Consider the following 21,570-nt stretch of genomic DNA (forward strand, 5'->3'; position numbering starts at 1 on the left):
TTCCCATTCCAAACCCAAAATGAAACCAGGAACAACCACAAGTCTTGGACCTCAAAGACCCAGTCCAAGCCTGCAGTCAACCCTCTTTTGCATTAAGGGTTGCCTTCACTTTTTAAAGATGGTGGACGACTGTTAATCTTCATAAGCACCCAGAAAACAAGCATTTCTTATACATAGGTAAAGGACATAGTGACCCGAGCCTACAACCTGAGTTTCACAATCTCTCTGCCTTGCTTCATGTTACACAGCCTACCTCATCTCTTAAAAGACTGTCAAATCTCCATGCTGTGATTGCTGATCTTATGACTATGGATGGGCCAAAGGGTTTCCTGTTCGGTTCTCACCAGAACTTTCGAACACTGCAAAAGTTTGGACCCAAATAACAAACCCCATTAAAGTCAATGGGACCCAAACGTGAAAAATCGAAAGTGCCCATTTTGAAAGCTTATATGCAAGTAATTGGGCATACAATGGTTATAGGGGTCCGGGTCCTGCCCTGGGGGACATGTGTCAATAAAAAAAAAAGTTTGTGAAAAACGTCATTTTTAAATGAGCAGTGATTTTTTTTTTAAAGTGAAAGCATAAAAATGAAAAAATTCCTTCCAATATAGTGCTTGGGGGCCCCTTAGTCTTCCTGTAAAGTGGCAGATCTGTACCATGTCTATAATCTGCTGTAGCAATAATTGCATTTATAAAGCCAAAAGAAATTACATTTTCCCTGCAAGCTGCCTTTTATTTTGCTTAATAGCTGGGAAGCCAGTGTGTATGATGAGGCCACAATGTAGTGCACTGGGAACAAGTTTAGAGATTTTTTGGATGCATTCTGGTGTCACTTTGACTTTGGGTAAAAAAATAACAGGTGCGTAAAAATTGGTCTTTGGGTGACGGTGGCACCTTCCCACCGTAACCCTATAGAGATAATCTTGATGAAAGCAAGAATTGGCCTTGCTGTAAATAATTGCAATGCTATGAACCTGTCAAACAGGTGCAGAAAAATTGGTCTTTGGGTGTTAATTGTGCCCATGAAACCTATATCAAAAACATTCTTCCAGATAAAATGATTGAACACCCTCAAAGCTAGGCAGCCTCAAAGTCCTGCAGAGATTCCACATCTCAAAAAGTCTTTGTGACATTGGCATCAGGGGCTTCATAGCTGGTAATCCAGGACTGATTAATTTTTATAAAAGTCAAATGGTCCACATTTAGTCCATGTGGACAGACACGTTCTATGATCAGTAGCAAAACCTCCTGCAGCACTGAATGCCTGTTCTGAAAGCACGCTGGATGCGGGGCAGCCCAACAACTCAATAGCATACTGGGCAAGTTCTGGCCAGTGGTCTATTCTCATGACCCAGTAAGTCAGTGGCTCGTCAGCTGGAAAGCTCTCTATCCCTGTTTTGGCCAGAGTTAATCCTCCACCATGTGATGGAGATGCTGCCAATGGGATGTGGAAGTTCACTGCCCAGGGCAGCAAGGACTAAAACAATTCAGAAATGCCTCACTTAAGCGGACGCCTTTTCCAATGCTTCTCTTTTGACTAACAGAAGCCTCAAAACAACGTTTTCCACCACAATGTAACCTACAGGAAAAACTCTCAATAAAATCCTCTTTTAGGTGTCCTTAAAAGATTTTATGTTCTGCACTCTCTGTGGGGATGGGATAAGTTCCGAGACCTTCCCCTTATGACGGCGGTCAAGGAGGGTTGCCAACCAGTGATCATCCTTCTCCTTTATGCCACATATTCTTGGGTCCTTTCGCAGGCTTTGAAGCATGAGGTTGCCCATGCACCTCAAATTTGCAGAGGCTTGAGAAGCATACTCCTCGTGGTCACTCAGGATGACAGAATCTGGAACTTCTCCTCCCAGCCACGTACTACTCCCATGGGTCCTGGGGTTGGAAAGCCATCGCTTACAGATTCTTCCACTTCTTCGAAGCCTATGAAAGTTCCAGAATCCTCCTCCTCCCCCTTCTCTCCTCCTGTGTTTTCTGTGACATAGGAATGATAGTGTCTGGATAAAGTGGACATTGAGAGGAAAGGATGTCCTCCTCTTCCTTCTGCTGCTCTGCCTCCAGTGCCCTGTCCATAATGCCACACGGAGTCTGCTCCAGCAGGAACACAACAGGGATTTTGTCACTGATGCATGCACTGTCACTGCTCAATATCCTTGTGGCCTCCTCAAATGGTGACAATACAGTCCATGCATCCTTAATGATCAGCCATTGGCATGGGGGGAAAAAAAGCCAAGGCGGCCTGAGCCTGTCGTCGTGCTGTATTGGCACAGGCACTCGTCGACAGCCCTCTGCTGCATGTGCAGTCGCTGCAACATTGTCAAAGTTGGGCAAAGTGGGCATGTCACAAATCATGCAGTTTAAGGGCAGGTGGAATTACCGCTGAATTTCAGCCAACCAAGCACTGGCTGTGTATGATCTTGCAACCCTGGGTACATACTTAGGAAACTCTGCACCACCAAATTGAGGACATGTGCCAGGCATGGCACATGTGTCAACTTTCCCTGTCTAAGGGTGGACAAGAGATTTGAGCCATTATCGGACACCACCATCCCTAGCTCCAGCTGGCCTGGTGTGAATCGCCTCTGGGCCTGTCCCAGCAGAGCTGCAAGAATCTGCTCTGGTATTGTCCCTGTCCCCTAAACATACCAGCTGAAGCACTGCATGGCACCTTTTAGCCTGACTCTGCAGAATTGTCCTATGAACATCAGGTACCCCCCCGAGCATTCAAAGGGCTATTCCCAGAGGAGGGCATGGAGGTGGCGGAGGAGGAAAGGGTAGAGCTCACAGGTCTGGCATCATCACCACCAGCTGTATGGAGACGTGGGAGCACAACAAGCTGCAGCACGAGCCCTGTCCTGCATCCTTTCGCGTTGTAAGTAGCATTACCCAGTGTGCTGTGAACTAAATATATTGTGTGAATTCATGGAAAGGGGCAGAATCCCCCAGGCTGAAAGGCAGAAGTTGGAGAGCCAACAGCTTTGACAAGCTTGCATTCAGATGCTGGGCATGTGGGTGGCAGGGACTGTACTTTTATTTCCACTGCAGAAGGTGGGGCAGATAAATTTGCTGACTATAGTCTACAACTGGTGGTGTGCTGCTGGCAGATGTGCCGCTAGGATCTGGAACACCCTGTGCTATACCATCATCCCTGCCAGTGGAGGCTGCTGAGAGGTAATGCCTTGGTATCACAGGGGCAGACTGAAGTGAGTAAAGAGGAGGTGGAGGGAGAGATTTGTGTCCCTTTTGTGTGGTTTTTAGGTGCTCTTGCCAACGGAGTGGTTGGACGTTAAATGCCTTGTTAAGCATGTGGTACTCAAATGGTTGGTGTTTTTGCCACATTTGATGTGCTTGAGGCACAGTTTGCAGATAACAACAGTGCGATTTGCTGCAGGTGTGCTGAAAAAGGCCCAGATAGCTGAGCTTTGGGAAGTGGGCCGAGAGATAACAGCATGTGATGGAATAGGGTAGCTGCTCTCTACTCTTTTTTGATGTCAGCCTCTTTGGGGTTGTGCCACCTCACCTTTAGTTTTCTCCTCTGGCACCCAAGTTGCATCAGTGACCTCATCATCATCATCATCATCATCCCCATCTCCCCCTTCTTCATCATTACCACTGGAGACAACTTGGCAATACGCTGCAACTTGGGGAACATGAATGCCAATTTGTCTACCAGTGTTCCTCCCTCTCTAGGCTCGTGTTCCTGTCATCCTCAACCTCAGAACCAACATCTGAATCCAGTAATGGCTGGGCATCATCAAGGAGCAAGTGGCTGATACTGTAGTCAAAGCTGACTCCTAAATGGCTGATGTTGGGGTTATTGCAGGAATAGATGTGTACAAGGAGGCAGGTTTATCCACTCTGGCAACTGCAGGGGACTGCACACTTGTCTCTGCTTGCATGACAGAGGATGAGGAAGGTTTAGTAAGCCAGTCCACCACCTGGCTGGATAGCACAGGCAAACCCACTAAACAGAGGAAATGATGCCCTGCCTGAGGACTGAACATCAGGGTTCTGTGCTGGGACCAATCCTATTTAATTTGTTCATAAATGACCTGGATTATGGGGTAAGAAGGGCAATAACTTTTGCGCAGGATGTGGAAACCTTGCAAAAGATCTGAACAAATTAATGGGGTGGGCAACTACATGGCAAATGAGTTTCAATGTAGAAAAAATTTAAAATAATGCATTTGGGTGGCAAAAATATGAATGCAATCTATACACTGGGGGGAGAACCTCTGGGGGAATATAAGATGGAAAAGGACCTGGGGGCCTAGTAGATAATAGGCTCAGCAATGGCATGCAGTGCCAAGTTGCTGCTAACAAAGCAAACTGAATATTGGCATGCATTAAAAAGGGATCAACTCCAGAGATAAAATGATAATTCTCCCGCTCTACAAGACTCTTGTCCGGTCGCACCTAGAGTATGCTGTCTAGTTCTGGGCACTGGTCCTCAGAAAGCATGTACTGGAAATGGAGCGAGTACAAAGAAGGGCAACAAAGCTAATAAATTAGTTATGAGGAAAGGTTGTGAGCACTGAACTTATTCTCTCTGGAGAAAAAACGCTTGAGAGGGGATATGATTTTAATAGACAAAAACCATACTGGTGACCCCATAATAGGGATAAAACTTTTTCGCAGAAGGGAGTTTAACAAGACTCGTAACCACTCATTAAAATTAGAATAAAAGAGGTTTAACCTTGAACTACGTAGGGGGTTCTTTACTAGTGATGGCCGAACGGTTCGCCCGGCGGTCGTTTCGCGGCGAATTTCCGACATTCGCGGTCCGCACGTTCGAACGCCTTTTTCCGTCGTTCGCCGCGGCGGACTTACGTGTTTAATGTATACAAGAACTTTAACCTTTGGTGACACGTTTATCATGTGATACAGGACAGCCAATTGAGACATGACAGCACATGGACACTTGTACATTCCCCCTAACCTATAAATACACCCGATCCGGTGGCCATTTTACATTCTTTCTTCTGTTACGATAGGGACAGGTTCCTGTGTGGAGTAGGGAGAGATAAACCACTAGCTATTTGGTACACAAAAGTTCTTTTCAGGACTGGTATAGGTGTTAGGTGTTGATAGGTTTGCTGTGCTGCTGATTCTTGCAGCAGCCTGAGTGTCTTTTGTTAGTTTAGAGAAAGGGAAAGGACGGTGTATGCTACAGGGACAGCCAGATTAGTCTTTCATCATCATCATCATCATCATCATCATTAGCTGTTACTATCAAGGTCCACAAAAGAGCTGTTCCAGTAACCACTAATCGTTCTCTTTTTTTGCCAATTTGTATAGGGACAGGAAGGAAGCAGTGTTGTCAGGCAGTGAGGGTAATTTTAAAGACTTGCTGTTATTATTAGTTCCACAAAGGTTCTTTTCAGGACTGGTATCAGTGGTACAGTAATAGGCTTGTACATGTATAATATTCTTTCTTCCAAATATAGAAAGGATATTATACTTGACTGCTGCCCTTCTGCTGCAGTCTGCTAAACATTCACAACTCACTTGTTCCACAAAAGTTCTTATAAGGACTGGTAACTTGGTATAGGGTGCTACGGTACATAGGCTTGAGTGCGGTACAGTCTGCTGTTCTGTAAGGACCGCTATCGGTCCACAATAGATAGGGTTGACGTGCACCACTGCTGACCGCTGCCCTATACTGCAGCAGTCCTTCAGCGGTATAGGGACTGACGTACAGTCTGCTAATCACTAACACACAACCTGCTTGTTCCACAAAAGTTCTTATAAGGACTGGTAACTTGGTATAGGGTGCTACGGTACATAGGCTTGAGTGCGGTACAGTCTGCTGTTCTGTAAGGACCGCTATCGGTCCACAATAGATAGGGTTGACGCGCACCACTGCTGACCGCTGCCCTATACTGCAGCAGTCCTTCAGCGGTATAGGGACTGACGTACAGTCTGCTAAACACTAATACACAACCTGCTTGGTCCACAAAAGTTCTTATAAGGACTGGTAACTTGGTATAGGGTGCTACGGTACATAGGCTTGAGTGCGGTACAGTCTGCTGTTCTGTAAGGACCGCTATCGGTCCACAATAGATAGGGTTGACGTGCACCACTGCTGACCGCTGCCCTATACTGCAGCAGTCCTTCAGCGGTATAGGGACTGACGTACAGTCTGCTAATCACTAACACACAACCTGCTTGTTCCACAAAAGTTCTTATAAGGACTGGTAACTTGGTATAGGGTGCTACGGTACATAGGCTTGAGTGCGGTACAGTCTGCTGTTCTGTAAGGACCGCTATCGGTCCACAATAGATAGGGTTGACGTGCACCACTGCTGACCGCTGCCCTATACTGCAGCAGTCCTTCAGCGGTATAGGGACTGACGTACAGTCTGCTAAACACTAATACACAACCTGCTTGGTCCACAAAAGTTCTTATAAGGACTGGTAACTTGGTATAGGGTGCTACGGTACATAGGCTTGAGTGCGGTACAGTCTGCTGTTCTGTAAGGACCGCTATCGGTCCACAATAGATAGGGTTGACGTGCACCACTGCTGACCGCTGCCCTATACTGCAGCAGTCCTTCAGCGGTATAGGGACTGACGTACAGTCTGCTAATCACTAACACACAACCTGCTTGTTCCACAAAAGTTCTTATAAGGACTGGTAACTTGGTATAGGGTGCTACGGTACATAGGCTTGAGTGCGGTACAGTCTGCTGTTCTGTAAGGACCGCTATCGGTCCACAATAGATAGGGTTGACGTGCACCACTGCTGACCGCTGCCCTATACTGCAGCAGTCCTTCAGCGGTATAGGGACTGACGTACAGTCTGCTAAACACTAATACACAACCTGCTTGGTCCACAAAAGTTCTTATAAGGACTGGTAACTTGGTATAGGGTGCTACGGTACATAGGCTTGAGTGCGGTACAGTCTGCTGTTCTGTAAGGACCGCTATCGGTCCACAATAGATAGGGTTGACGTGCACCACTGCTGACCGCTGCCCTATACTGCAGCAGTCCTTCAGCGGTATAGGGACTGACGTACAGTCTGCTAATCACTAACACACAACCTGCTTGTTCCACAAAAGTTCTTATAAGGACTGGTAACTTGGTATAGGGTGCTACGGTACATAGGCTTGAGTGCGGTACAGTCTGCTGTTCTGTAAGGACCGCTATCGGTCCACAATAGATAGGGTTGACGTGCACCACTGCTGACCGCTGCCCTATACTGCAGCAGTCCTTCAGCGGTATAGGGACTGACGTACAGTCTGCTAAACACTAATACACAACCTGCTTGGTCCACAAAAGTTCTTATAAGGACTGGTAACTTGGTATAGGGTGCTACGGTACATAGGCTTGAGTGCGGTACAGTCTGCTGTTCTGTAAGGACCGCTATCGGTCCACAATAGATAGGGTTGACGTGCACCACTGCTGACCGCTGCCCTATACTGCAGCAGTCCTTCAGCGGTATAGGGACTGACGTACAGTCTGCTAATCACTAACACACAACCTGCTTGTTCCACAAAAGTTCTTATAAGGACTGGTAACTTGGTATAGGGTGCTACGGTACATAGGCTTGAGTGCGGTACAGTCTGCTGTTCTGTAAGGACCGCTATCGGTCCACAATAGATAGGGTTGACGTGCACCACTGCTGACCGCTGCCCTATACTGCAGCAGTCCTTCAGCGGTATAGGGACTGACGTACAGTCTGCTAAACACTAATACACAACCTGCTTGGTCCACAAAAGTTCTTATAAGGACTGGTAACTTGGTATAGGGTGCTACGGTACATAGGCTTGAGTGCGGTACAGTCTGCTGTTCTGTAAGGACCGCTATCGGTCCACAATAGATAGGGTTGACGTGCACCACTGCTGACCGCTCACCTATACTGCAGCAGTCCTTCAGCGGTATAGGGACTGACGTACAGTCTGCTAATCACTAACACACAACCTGCTTGTTCCACAAAAGTTCTTATAAGGACTGGTAACTTGGTATAGGGTGCTACGGTACATAGGCTTGAGTGCGGTACAGTCTGCTGTTCTGTAAGGACCGCTATCGGTCCACAATAGATAGGGTTGACGTGCACCACTGCTGACCGCTGCCCTATACTGCAGCAGTCCTTCAGCGGTATAGGGACTGACGTACAGTCTGCTAAACACTAATACACAACCTGCTTGGTCCACAAAAGTTCTTATAAGGACTGGTAACTTGGTATAGGGTGCTACGGTACATAGGCTTGAGTGCGGTACAGTCTGCTGTTCTGTAAGGACCGCTATCGGTCCACAATAGATAGGGTTGACGTGCACCACTGCTGACCGCTGCCCTATACTGCAGCAGTCCTTCAGCGGTATAGGGACTGACGTACAGTCTGCTAATCACTAACACACAACCTGCTTGTTCCACAAAAGTTCTTATAAGGACTGGTAACTTGGTATAGGGTGCTACGGTACATAGGCTTGAGTGCGGTACAGTCTGCTGTTCTGTAAGGACCGCTATCGGTCCACAATAGATAGGGTTGACGTGCACCACTGCTGACCGCTGCCCTATACTGCAGCAGTCCTTCAGCGGTATAGGGACTGACGTACAGTCTGCTAAACACTAATACACAACCTGCTTGGTCCACAAAAGTTCTTATAAGGACTGGTAACTTGGTATAGGGTGCTACGGTACATAGGCTTGAGTGCGGTACAGTCTGCTGTTCTGTAAGGACCGCTATCGGTCCACAATAGATAGGGTTGACGTGCACCACTGCTGACCGCTGCCCTATACTGCAGCAGTCCTTCATCGGTATAGGGACTAAGAGTTTTGTCACAGGGTCATTTAAAAAATGACAGGCAGAGGAAGAGGCAGGCCCTTCCGCAGGGGTGGTAGGGGTAGGGCAGGAGCAACAGGCTTGAGCCAAAGTGGGAAGTTGCAGAAGGTGCGTTCAATTACTTTAAAGGATGCACCAGACTTGGTTGAGTGGCTCGCTCAGCCTTACTCTTCTGCACCCTCCTCATCCTCTCGATCTGCACCCTCTTCTTCACTCTCTGCTATGTGCACCCCCAAAGACACTACCACCAACAACACGACCACCACCACCACCACCACATACCTTCCGCTTGAGTCACTGGAATTATTTTCCGATCCATATCAAGAGGACATTTCTGATGCGCAGCCACTCTTGGTATTGGATCAGGAAGAGGAGGTAGCAACAAGCGCTACTCAGCAGTCTGACGCCAGTACCCAGATCAGCCCAAGGAGGAGGTTGGTCCCCGGTGTTGCTGCCTACTCCGAGATCTCTACTTATAGCGGTGGGGAAGGTGACGTTGATGATGACGTGTCTAGTGATGTCACGTGGGTGCCCACAAGAGAGGAAGAGGAGGGGAGTTCAGAGGGAGATATGGACCAGCAGATAGGGAGGAGAAGCAGCAATGACTTACATTGCACAGCAGGGACAAAGCAGACTGCAAATGTATCAGGAGCGAGTCATCGACCATGTGCGGTCACATCTGGCGCTCCCAGGACACCGGCACATGGCTCCGCAGTGTGGGCTTTTTTTAACGTGTCCGCTGCTGACAATAGCGTTGCCATCTGCAATCTTTGCAGTCAACGCGTTAGTCGCGGTAAGCCCAATACTCACCTAGGGACGACCGCCTTAAGAAGGCACATGAGCAGCCATCACCGAGCCCAGTGGGAGCAACGGAACACACAAAGCCACACTGCAGGCTCTCACCGTCCAGCCTCGTCTTCTACTTCTCCTTCTCCTCTCTCCTCACAATTGTCCTCCACTCCACCTTCCATCACGCCAAGCTCACATTTTTCTGCAAAAAGGCAGGCTTCCGTGGGCCTAATGTTTGAGCGTAAAAAAATGATGACGCCGGATAACCCTCTTGCCCAACGGTTGGCGGCTGGCTTGTCAGAACTCATAGCCCGCCAACTACTGCCATATAAACTGGTGGACTCGGAGGCCTTTCGCAAATTTGTGGCCATTGGAACACCACAATGGAAGGTCCCAGGAAGGAAGTATTTCTCAGAGAAGGGCATCCCAGAGCTATATGGCCATGTTCAGCGGCAAGTGAATGTATCTCTGGCACACAGTGTCGGTGCCAAGATACATCTGACCACAGACACGTGGTCTAGCAAACACGGGCAGGGAAGGTATATCAGTTTTACTGCCCACTGGGTGAACCTTCTGACGGCCGTCAAGCATGTAACCCGTGGCACCCGTGTAGATTTGGTTTTACCGCCACGGATTGCATGCAGGCCTGACTCTTCTTCTCCTCCTCCTACTCCATCCTCCTCCCTCTCCTCCTCAGCTGCCTCCTCCTTTTCCGCTGCTAGCGTCTCTTCCACTGCACCGCCCAAGCTCCCCAGAACCTATTCCACATGCCAGGTGAGACGTTGCCATGCCGTGCTGCGTCTGTTGTGCCTGGAAGCAAAGAGCCACACTGGCCCGGCACTCCTTTCAGCTTTGCGTTCACAGGCAGATGAGTGGCTAACACCGCTCAATTTGACAGTTGGTAAAGTGGTGTGTGACAACGGTGCCAATCTGCTTAGCGCATTGAAACAGGGCAAAATCACGCACGTGCCGTGCATGGCACACGTCTTAAACTTGGTCGTGCAGCGATTCCTTGTCAAATACCCTGGGGTCCAGGACATCTTGCGGCAGGCAAGGAAAATCTCGGCCCATTTCAGAAGATCTTACACGGCCATGGCTCGCCTTGCTGACATTCAGCGGCGACACCATCTGCCGGTCAGACGTCTTATTTGCGATTGCCCGACGCGATGGAACTCAACCTTCTATATGCTTGATAGGCTGCTCCAGCAGAAACGTGCAGTTAACGTCTACCTGTATGAACTCTGCGAAAGAAACGGTTCTGGGGAGCTGGGTTTTTTTTCACCGCGCCAGTGGCTGCTCATGCGCGACACATGCAGACTTCTGCGGCCATTTGAGGAGATCACCAAACTGGTCAGTCGCAGCCATGGCGCCATCAGTGACATGGTACCTTATGCCTTCTTTCTGGAGCGTGCATTGCGTCGTGTCATTGATCAGGCTGTGGAGGAGCAGGAGCGGGAAGATGAGGAAGTCGCAATGCTGGATGAATTCCCAGGGGGGGCTACTCTATCTGAGACAAGTCAACAACAGGAGTCTGATGAGGAGTCAGAGGAGGATGGTGCCGGGGCGGATGAGCAGGAGCAAGAAGAGCATGCTTTAAACCTTTCTGGGATCCCTGTTGTGCGAGGATGGGGAGAGGAGAATGAAGAGGACGACATTATCCTGGATGATGAGCAGGAGCCAGGCCACCACACCGCTTCCACTTTAGTGCAAATGGGGGCCTTCATGCTCCAGTGTTTTAATAGGGACCCCCGTATAAAAAGCATGAGGGTCAAGGACCAGTACTGGGTGGCAACGTACTTAGACCCCCGGTACAAACACAAAATGGCGGAAATGTTACCGCCGTCGCAGAGGGCTGTCAGAATGCAGCACTTCCAGGCCTTGCTTCGAGAAATGCTGCATTCTGCTTTTGCGTGCGCTGGCAGAGGAGCAATTCCCACTCCCAGAGAAGGATTTGCGGGTACCAATCCAACAGCGCCTGCAAGAAGAGGCCGGTTTGAAGATGTGTTGGTGACTTCGGATATGAGGTCATTCTTTCAGCCGACCCATCGACAGGTGTCATCCGGATCCAGCATCAGGGAACGCCTAGACCGTCAGGTGTCCGACTACATTGGGTTAACGGCCGATGTGGACGCTCTGAGGAGTGATGAACCCCTAGACTACTGGGTGGGCAGGCTTGACCTCTGGCCAGAGCTTGCCCAATTTGCAATCGAACTGTTGGCTTGCCCCTCATCCAGTGTCCTGTCCGAAAGGACGTTCAGCGCAGCAGGGGGGATTGTGACCGATAAGCGTACTCGCCTAGCTCACCACAGTGTTAACTACCTCACATTTCTAAAAATGAATGAGGCATGGATCTCGGAGGAATTCAACACATGTGACCAGTAGACCATGTATATGTCTATAAACTATTTTTTTAATCAAGCACACAGACCTTCTTAATTCATTTGGCTCACTTCCTTGACCCAAAAAAGCACACCGTACTATATGCCCCTACCCTCCTCTTTGAAGAGGTTGAGCGGTGTCATATTTCTACTGGGGCTGCTTATGATATCCCTGTGCTGTGCTGACTTCCTCCTGGGGGTTCTTATTATGAAGGGATCACACTATCCCTGTGCTGTGCTGACTTCCTCCTGGGGGTTCTTATTATGAGGGGATCACACCATCCCTGTGCTGTGCTGACTTCCTCCTGGGGCTGCTTACGGTGCTGCTGTCAGTGCTGTATGTCACGGTGCTGCTGTCAGCGCTGTATGTCACGGTGCTGCTGTCAGCGCTGTATGTCACGGTGCTGCTGTCAGCGCTGTATGTCACGGTGCTGCTGTCAGCGCTGTATGTCACGGTGCTGCTGTCAGCGCTGTATGTCACGGTGCTGCTGTCAGCGCTGTATGTCACGGTGCTGCTGTCAGCGCTGTATGTCACGGTGCTGCTGTCAGCGCTGTATGTCACGGTGCTGCTGTCAGCGCTGTATGTCACGGTGCTGCTGTCAGCGCTGTATGTCACGGTGCTGCTGTCAGCGCTGTATGTCACGGTGCTGCTGTCAGCGCTGTATGTCACGGTGCTGCTGTCAGTGCTCTGTATTACGGTGCTGCTGTCAGATGCCTCTATCACGGTGCATGTGTCATTCCGGTATGTCACGCTGCTGGTGATCATCTCCTGCACCCTCTTCTTTGCCTACCCTGGTCCCTGACCTTCCCTCTCCTCCATTGCCTTCATTAGCTCCATAGTCCTGAATTGTTAGAACAATTTCCCAAATAAAATAAAAATGCTTGTAGTTATCGATCCCAAATTCACCTCATACATGTATTATGTCATTGTCCAGATGGTGGGACTACGTTTTACCCCCTAATAATTACCACGTGGCCGCAAATTCGACATGAAGGTTTGCAAAGTTCGCCTCCCATTGAAGTCAATGGGGCCCGCGGCGAACGTTCGGTTTCGCGAACGTTTGGGTCCGTTCGCATTTCGCTTTCGCGAAACGTCCCGTCGGAAGTTCGTCCATCACTATTCTTTACTGTAAGAGGGCCAAGAATGTGGAATTCCCTTCCATAGGCGGGGGTCTCAGTGGGGAGCATCGATAGTTTCAAGAAATTATTAGATAAGCACATGAACGACCGCAACATACAGGGATATACAATGTAATACTGACAAATAATCACACACATGGGTTGGACCTGATGGAGTTGTTTCTTTTTTCAACCTCATCTATTATGTAGCTATATGTAATGGATGCCAGCTTGATGGGCTGAGGGGGAGACCAAGACACCATGTTTGTGCAGGGGACTTGGGCACCAGAAGAATCCTATCTACCTATTAACATTGCAGAAGGTTGAGCAATTTTGTGGTCTGTGCAATGTTGGACAGCTTTAACTGGAAGGTCATCCAATCTGCATTCAGTCAAACAACGCCATGAGAATGGCATATAACAACCATCAGGTTGGAACCAGAAGTCTGGCTGCGGTGAGGGATAGAAGGCATTTTAGCTTGTGCAGAATTGCATATTCACCCCTTATATGTCATTCACATCCCAGGCACAGATAATTGGTAGGCAGAATATCACATGCAGCAGCATATGGACTCAGGGGAATGGTCCCTTTATCTGGAGGATTTGCATGACCTCTGTCTTAGGTGCAGGATGTCAGATGTGGACCTCTTATGCCGCATACACATGATCGGACTATCCGGCGGACTTAGTCCGGTGGACAAACCGAGTGGATCTGCCCACACACAACCAGACTTTTCCAGACTATGGACTTTTGAAATGAACGGACTTGCCCACACACAGAGAAAAGTCTGTTAATTTTGAATGCTCCTCCAGGTAGACGGGACTAGCGAAGGAGGTCAATGTCGCTGCCTCCATCGGCGAGATTGACACCTCGCTGGCCCTGTTACCTGGTATGGACTTAAAGGGGAAGCCCTACACTGAAAAAACGGCATGGGGGTCCCCCCAAAGTCCATATTAGACCCTTATCTGAGCACGCAGCCTGGCCAGTCAGGAAAGGGGTTGGGGATGACCTCACCCATTGTCCCTATATAAGTCGCCGCACAACGCATCCCTGTCATTGCGGCCAGAGAGAGTGTCGAGTCAACATCTCAAGAAAGAAGAAGAAGAGAAGGCAGCAACAGAAGACCGGGCCACCACTAGTAAAAGAGCTGGAAGAATAAAGCAGAGGCCCGGCAAGAAGAACCGTAGTCGGAGGAAGACCCCCGGATGGCAGCGGCGACGACAAAGAAGAAAGCTGGGCTCCTCCACTAGTAAAAGAGGTAGCAGAAGATAGCGGAGGAGCCCCGGCGAGAAGACCCCCCAAGACGGAAGACCACCGGAGCTGTGCAATAAATTATTTTAAAAACGTGTTGTGTTTTTTTCTTTACACTTTTTTTCACCAGGTGAATGGGTAGGGGTACATGGTACCCCAATACTCATTCACATAGGGTGGGGGGCCGACATCTGGGGGCTCCCTTATTAAAGGGGGCTCCCAAATTCCAATAAGCCCCCCGCCCGCAGACCCCGACAACCAACCACAACCTGTGGGCAAGTCCGTTCATTTCAAAAGTCCGGTGGACTAGCACACAGACGGCCGGATTGTCCGCCGTGCTGCCGAGTCCAGTCTTCTTTCTAAGTCCGCCGGACTTTTGAAAAGAAAAAGTCCACTGGAGCCCACACACGGGCGGATTGTCCACCGGATAGTCTGATCGTGTGTACATGGCATTAGCCTCCTGATTCAACAAAAAACTGTCAAAGTTTGTATCCAGAAGCAGATATCCTCTAGCAGAAGCAGTGGATGCTCTGGTGACTCAATGCAATACAGCCTGAGCTACACCTTTTCACTTCTGGAATTCCTTCCTTTCCTATTTCACAGGATTGAAAAGAGAACATTCTGGTGATACCTATAGTACTAAACTGGCAAAGATAGATGTGGTACTCCAATCTGATCAAACTTCTGGCAGACACTCCGTAGGCTCTCCCAGATTTACTGGACCTCCTGTTCCAAAGATTAGTTTAAAAAAACAGCTTCAGTCATTAGTTTTAATGCAATGGCTGTTAATGCCCAGGTCTTGAAAGACAGTACTTTTAGATTCAGTTATCTCCATGCTATTAAAACTAAGGTCTACATGCCACAAGGCCTGCTATCACACTTGTAAGGTTTACTTTGCCTGTTTTGAGACAAGACCATATCAACCGAAGAAAAAATGTGTGGGACAAATCTTGACCTTTCTGCATTCAGATCTAGATGACACAGAGGTGTCCGTTTATGAAACAGAGATAAGCTGTGACAATCGGGATAATGGCTGATCACTGGTGTGTTCCGGTTTATGTACCTGAGATGAGCAGCAGAGAGCATGTTCTCCGCTGCTCATCATAGTACATGACCATTCTGTCACAAATAGCCAGTTTATGAAAGTGAGATCTGAAGATCTCACAGCTGTAACTCTAAAAAATCTCCCTTCCAGATTTACCAGGTCAGAGGTGTAAAATCTGGTAGAGAAGCTGGTGCGATTAGAGGAAGAAGGCTTCTTTCTTCCTATATAATACCAGTGGATTAAAAATTAATATAAACATAAACACAGGTTTCCCTCGCAGGCGTTTTCAGCATTCCTTCTCCTTCAACATAAATTACATTCAGCTCTTTTGGCTTTCACTTGCAGCACTGCTGCTCTGGCCTTACACTCCAGACCCTTGTCTGTCTCCTATGGTCTGTTCACTAACCAACTTGGTGTACACAGCTAGCAGCCTCTTGCTGCACTGGCTCCCACGTGGCACCTTCCTGATTCCTTTAACAGACTTTCTGTTTGTCGAGGTGGAGCCCAAAACCATGGTCAGATTACTAATAAAAGCCCAGCACCCACTTGACCAATCAGTATGCTGGTTGTTTTGAATACCTGGATCCAGGATTGGAAATTTCATCCCACCCGGATCACTTTGAAATCTCCAGGCTCCAGGTCCCAAATTTACAGCAAATTTACACTGTTATACAAGTTGTACACTCACTACTTTACATTGTAGCAAAGAGTCAGTTGTCACATGAAAAGATATATAATAAAATATTTACAAAAATGTGAAGGGTGTACACAACACTGAAGAATTTACACTTTGCTACAATGTAAAGTAATGAGTGTACAGCTTGTATAACAGTGTAAATTTGCTGTCCCCTCAAAATAACTCAACACACAATCATTAATGTCTAAACCACTGGCAACAAAACTGAGTAAAATTGGGCCCAATTAGCCATTTTCACTCCCCGCTGTCATGTGGCTCGTTAGGGTTACAAGGTCTCAGGTGTGAATGGGGAGCAGGTGTGTTAAATTTGGTGTTATCACTAGGGATGAGCTTGATGTTCAAGTCGAACATAAGTTCGACTCGAACATCGGGTGTTTGCCTGCTCGGCTAATAAGCGAACAATTTGGGGTGCTCGCGGCAAAATCGAAAGCCGTAGAACACCCTTTAAAAGTCTATGGAAGAAATCTAAAGTGCTAATTTTAAAGGCTTATATGCATGGTATTGTCATAAAAGTGTTTGGGGACCTGGGTCCTGCCCCAGGGGACATGTATCAATGCAAAAAAGTTTTTTAAAAATGCCAATTTTTGCGGGAGCAGTGATTTTAATAATTCTTAAAGTGATAAAATAAAAGTGTAATAATTCCTTTAAATTTCGTACCTGGGGGTGTCTATAGTATGCCGGTAAAGGGGCACATATTTACAGTGTTTACAACAGTCCCTGCACAAAATGACATTTCTAAAGAAAAAAAGTAATTTAAAAGTACTCGCAGCTATAATGAATTGTCAGTCCCGGCAATACACATAAAAGTAATTGAAAAAAAACAGCATGGGATTCCCCCACAGTCCATTACCAGGCCCTTTGGGTCTGGTATGAATATTAAGGGGAGCCCCAAACCAAAATTACAAAAAAATGGCATGGGGTTCCCCTCAAAATTCATACCAGACCCTTATCCGAGCACGCAACCTGGCAGGCCACAGGAAAAGAGGGGGGATGAGAGAGTGTTCCCCCTTCTGAACCGTACCAGGCTACATGTCTTCAACCAGCACCGTGTCTCATCCCCACAACTCTTGCCTGGTGGTTGTGGGGGTCTGCGGGAGGGGGGCTTATCAGAATCTGGAAGCCCCCTTTAACAAAGGGACCCCAGATCCTGGCCTTCCCCTTTCTGAAATGGTAATGGGGTACAAATGTACCCCTATCATTTCACAAAAGAGTGTGAGAATGGTAAAAATGACATGACACGGCTTGGGGACAAGTCCTTTATTAAAAAATAAAAAAAACTGCTCCACAAAGTCTTCTCCTTCTTCTCTAGCTCCGCCGACTAACCGAAAAAGAAAAAAAATGCGACCGACCCGCCTCCATGGGATGCACCCTCCATATGACGTATCTTCGCTTTGACAATTCTTTTATAACTGAATGCAGAGCCACACCGTGACGTACACAGGGACTTCCCAATGGCTTCCCCGGGGCGTCAGAGGGTGCGGGCCAACTGTTTACGTAACTGGGTGATCCCGCCCCCTCTGACGCTACAATGGAAAATATAGTGATGTCCCTGTGTGTCAGAGGGGCAGTGGGGTCACCCGGTGATGTCACGGCATGGCCCTGCCCTCAGTTATAAAAGAACTGTCAAAGCGAAGATGCATCATGTCATGTCATTTTTACATTTGTACCCCATTACCTTTTCACACGGGGGCTGGGATCTGGGGGTCCCATTGCTAAAGGGGGCTTCCAGATTCCAATAAGCCCCCCACCCGCAGAACCCCACAACCATCGGGCAAGGGTTGTGGGGTGAGGCCCCTGTCCCCATCAACATGAGGACAGGGTGCTTTGGCTACCCCAAAGCAAGCACGTTTTTTCAATTACCTTTATGTGTATTGCCGGGGCCGGCAATTCATTATAGCAGTTAAATCATTTTTTTCCTTTCGAAATGTTATTTTGTGCAGGGACTGCAAACACGGGAAACATGTGCCACTTTACAGAAATACTATAGACACCCCCCAGGTACGAAATTTAAAGGAATATTTCACTTTTATTGTTTCACTTCAAGCATTATTAAAATCACTGCTCCCGAAAAAAACAGCCATTTTTAAAACTTTTTTTGCATTGATACATGTCCCCTGGGGCAGGACATAGGTCCCCAAACACTTTTTATGACAATAACTTGCATATAAGCCTTTAAAATTAGCACTTTTGATTTTTCATGTCCCATAGACTTAACGATGTTTGAACACATTTTTTGCCTGTGTGCATGTTCTTCTGCGAACCGAACCGGGGGTGTTCCGCTCATCCCTAGTTATCACTCTCACTCTCTCATACTGGTCACTGGAAGTTCAACATGGCACCTCATGACAAAGAACTCTCTGAGGATCTGAAAAAAAGAATTGTTGCTCTACATAAAGATGGCCTAGGCTATAAGAAGATTGCCAAGACCCTGAGAATGAGCTGCAGCATGGCGGCCAAGACCATACAGTGGCTTAACAGGACAGGTTCCACTCAGAACAGGTCTCGCCATGGTTGACTAAAGAAGCTGAGTGCACATGCTCAGCGTCATATCCAGAGGTTGTCTTTGGGAAATAGACGTATGAGTGCTGCCAGCATTGCTGCAGAGGTTGAAGGGGTGGGGGGGTCAGCCTGTCAGTGCTCAGACCATACATCATACATGCTTCAAATTGGTCTGCATGGCTGTCTCTCCAGAAGGAAGCCTCTTCTAAAGATGATGCACAAGAAAATCCACAAACAGTTTGCGGAAGACAAGTAGACTGAGGACATGGATAACTGGAACCATGTCCTGTGGTCTGATGAGACCAAGATAAACTTATTTGGTTCAGATGGTGTCAAGCGTGTGTGGCGGCAACAAGGTGAGTGGTACAAAGACAAGTGTGTCTTGCCTACAGTCAACCATGGTGGTTGGATTGCCATGGTCTGAGGCTGCATGAGTGCTGCTGACACTGGAGAGCTACAGTTCATTGAGGGAACCATGAATGCCAACATGTACTGTGACATACTGAAGCAGAGCATTATGCCTTCCCTTCGGAGACTGGGCCGCAGAGCAATATTCCAACATAACGACCCCAACACACACCTCCAAGACAACCACTGCTTTGCTAAAGCAGCTGAGGGTAAAGGTGATGGACTGGCCAAGCATGTCTCCAGACCTAAACCCTATTGAGCATCTGTGGGGCATCCTCAAATGGAAGGAGGAGGAGTGCAAGGTCTCTAACATCCACCAGCTCTGGGATGTCATCATGGAGGAGTGGATGAGGACTCCAGTGGCAACCTGTAAAGCTCTGGTGAACTCCATGCCTAAGAGGGTTAAGGCAGTGCTGGAAAATAATGGTGGCCACACAAAATATTGACACTTTGGGCCCAATTTGGACATTTTCACTTAGGGGCGTACTCACATTTGTTGCCAGGGGTTTAGACATTAATAGTTGTGTGTTGAGTTATTTTGAGGGGAAAGGAAATTTACACGGTTATACAAGCTGTACACTCACTACTTTGGATTGTAGCAAAGTGTAATTTCTTTAGTGTTGTTACATGAAAAGATATAAAATATTCACGAAAATGTGAGGGGTGTACTCACTTTTGTGAGATACTCTGTGTGTGTGTGTGTGCATAATATATATATATATATATATATATATATATATATATATATATATATATATATATATATTATATTTATTATATAATTAATCATTTATTTAGTCAGTTATGTGACTGTACATGTCATTGCCTGTTCTTTTAAACTTTGGTTTTACTTTTTAAGCTGCATTGTAATCTCACAATATCTCATGAGATTAAAGGCAGCCAACCTACTTTTACATGGATCTTGGCTGTTTTTAGAGGAAAAATGTCTCATCTGTTCTCCCTCTGAGAACTCAAGTTCTCATCTTCATAAACAGGCTGCAGGGGAGATAATTTTTCTCTGAGAACTGCTGAGAACTGAAATGGTGTAATAAACATACACATAAGTACCAAAAATGGACAAAGTGTGGCCCTTACCATCTTGTTCCAAAGGCCGTTTGGCTCCCGTTCCTTGATCAACACTTTTGTACAGGATGTTTCTCATTTTGATCCTCATGTACAATATCCTGTGACTTCATAGGATTTGAATCTTGTTCTATAAATACTTCAACAACCACCTTTTTTGGTTTTTGTGTTTTTATTTACAAACAGTTTTTATTATGGATAAGGTCATAGTACAAGATTTTAACAGTGGTAGAAGATGTAAAAGTGAGAGCGTAATTTAGATTATACATTATATCTGAGTAAAGACATATCATTTGAGACAATACATATATTAGATTATAAGTCTATATAACATTTACGGGAAAGCATCTGTAGATGTGCTTAAGTAGAATAACAGTAGTGGACATTACACCAGTAGTGAGGTTTCCCATAGAGTCCATTTTCTTTTTTGGTATATATGTATGGTGTCATATAATGTGTGGTGTATTCTTTCTGATACGCCGCTTCTCCATGGTTTCTGCGGTATAGCCGGGTTTTTGCATAGCGCAAATGCGCAGGTATTTTTTCTAATACAGAGGACGTTTTTTCTCTCTTCTCTTTAGAGCACCTTGGGCTGAAATACAGCATTACTAATATTAATTGCTGGGACCCAATCGGTGTACCTATTCATACTTTTTGTCCTCATGCACTGGTTTAGTTCTCGCCAACATGCATGTTGGTTACCTCATAAACATTAATTTTTAAATTATTTTTTATTTATACATTTTTTATATATTTTCCAATTTGGACTAATATATTTTCTATTTTTTATTATTTCTTTTTATTTTTATTTTTTTATTTATTGTTGCGATTTGGTGTTTTTTGAATTGATTTGTACAAAGATTTTTTACATTAATAAATCAACTTTTTGCTGATAAATATACTACACTATGTGAATTGTTTTTTTTTCCCCTCTAAGGAACCGTTCGTCTGCTGCTAACCATCTTAAAAGGTGAACTATCTGGGATACTGACGTACAGTGAGAAGGTGAAGGTACTGGGCAAAAGGCGATTGGAGGAGACTGGAGGTGGAGATACTACACGCCTATAACCCCTTAGGGGGATAAGGATTCGGTGAGTGGGGACCCAAAAGGGCGTGAGCACAGAAGTCGCTAGATTTGTGTGGACAAGCACTAAAGTCACTTTTCTTTCTGATTCGCCTGGAAACCTGTTATATATAGACTGAGCACCTTATATTCACGTTGAAGTTCAACAGGCACATAGCACTTTAATGCAACTTTGAATATTGTTCCTTTCAAGACTTTTTGCACATTTTTTAAAAACATTTTTTAACCCTTTATGAATTATTGTTATTTCTGGCACTTTTTGCAAATTTATTGCAATTTTTGCACTTTTTGTATGTTTGCACTTTATTTGGATCTTATTGTCACATGTAACATATTAGAGTTTTTTCTTCTTTTCTCATGTGGAGATAGAAACTGTCGACATATTGGGGTTTATGGGAAAACCCTGTATGAGGAGTTAT

Source organism: Lithobates pipiens, unplaced genomic scaffold (assembly GCF_037356315.1).
Source record: "Lithobates pipiens isolate NorthernLeopardFrog02 unplaced genomic scaffold, aLitPip1_a1.2 Scaffold_16, whole genome shotgun sequence".
Lineage (NCBI taxonomy): Eukaryota > Metazoa > Chordata > Amphibia > Anura > Ranidae > Lithobates > Lithobates pipiens.